At 63.6% G+C, this 1126-nt stretch overlaps 1 protein-coding gene across 1 annotated transcript in view; it reads left to right on the forward strand.

Annotated features, from left to right (window-relative positions):
• Positions 1-383: 383 nt before the first annotated feature.
• PDP2 (pyruvate dehydrogenase phosphatase catalytic subunit 2) overlaps positions 384-1126 on the forward strand; it is a 7309-nt gene continuing 6566 nt past the window's right edge. The window contains exon 1 of the mRNA XM_059382002.1: positions 384-514. The gene's annotated coding sequence lies outside the window, so the exon portion shown is untranslated. The remainder of the gene's footprint in view (positions 515-1126) is intronic.

Here is a 1126-nt window from a genome sequence, read left to right on the forward strand (position 1 = left end):
CCAGAAGGAGGTGTACAAGTGACTGAACATAAGGCTGCAGTGCCTGGGAGAGGGGTCTGGACCAGTAGGCAAAGCAATGGAGAGGAAGCCGTGAGGTATTATTAACAAGAGTAAGGAACTGGAGAGGCTTCTTGGTTTGGGGTGTGCAGAGTGTGGGAGGTAAAGCGGTGGGGTTCCAGCCGGACGCTCAGCCCCCTCACCATTCAGAGCCCAGGAGACTGGTGGGGATGGGTGGGGAGGAACCGGATTTGGTCCATCCCGCCCTGCCCGCCCCCTTGTCTTCCTCGGCTATTGGACAATTTCTCCGTCCGTCAAGAGCCCGCCTCCTCAGGTGAACCAATAAGAGCCGGCGAGAGGATGCTTCCTTCTCCATCTAGATCTGCACAAGGGGCCGCTTCAAGGAGGTGAGGCTGGAGGAGTGGCAGCCGCGGCACTGTGCGCAGGCGCGGAACTGACGGGACGGACCCGGCGGCGGTGGTGGCGCAAGCTGGTGAGAGGAGAGCGAAGGTCCGAGGTAAGGAAGGGGGGCGATCGTGGGATGCGGACTCTTCCTCCAACCCCCTGGGTGTCGCCTGCGCCTGGTTCACCCCGGCCCGCAAGATTGGATCAGGTGATGAGGTGGAGAGCGGAGGTGAGATGAGGTGAGGGGGCGGACCCGCAGCGACGGTCACCCCACCGCGCGCACGCGCCACGTGGGCTCGCGGACTTGCCAAAGACCCTTGGCTTCGGACCCGGGCACCGCACGAGCTGCTTTAGCTCTTGGAGCACCCCTGTGAGCTAGGCGCCTCGACTGAATTTGCCTGTTTGGCAGGCTGAAGCTGGGGCTCAGGGACGTGGCCGGTGCGGGCTTGAAGGAGATCGGGCTTGGTGGACTCCGGAGCCCGAACTCTTCTTTAGGAGGCTGTGGGTCAGAGACTTGAACTTGGGACCTGTTTGATTTTTTGAGGGGCGCGAAATTGTTTGGATCCCTGCTGCGGCGGACCTTCTTGGGCTGGAAAGCGTTGCCTGGTTTCTCTGTAGGGCCCCGGAGGGGTGGGAGGTGCCAGGCGCCCTCTGTACTCCTTGACCTACCGCCCCGGCCCCACGTTCAGCGGGGGGGGGGGGGGGGGGGGGGGGGGGGGGGGGG

Source organism: Mustela nigripes, chromosome 17 (genome assembly GCF_022355385.1).
Source record: "Mustela nigripes isolate SB6536 chromosome 17, MUSNIG.SB6536, whole genome shotgun sequence".
NCBI lineage: Eukaryota > Metazoa > Chordata > Mammalia > Carnivora > Mustelidae > Mustela > Mustela nigripes.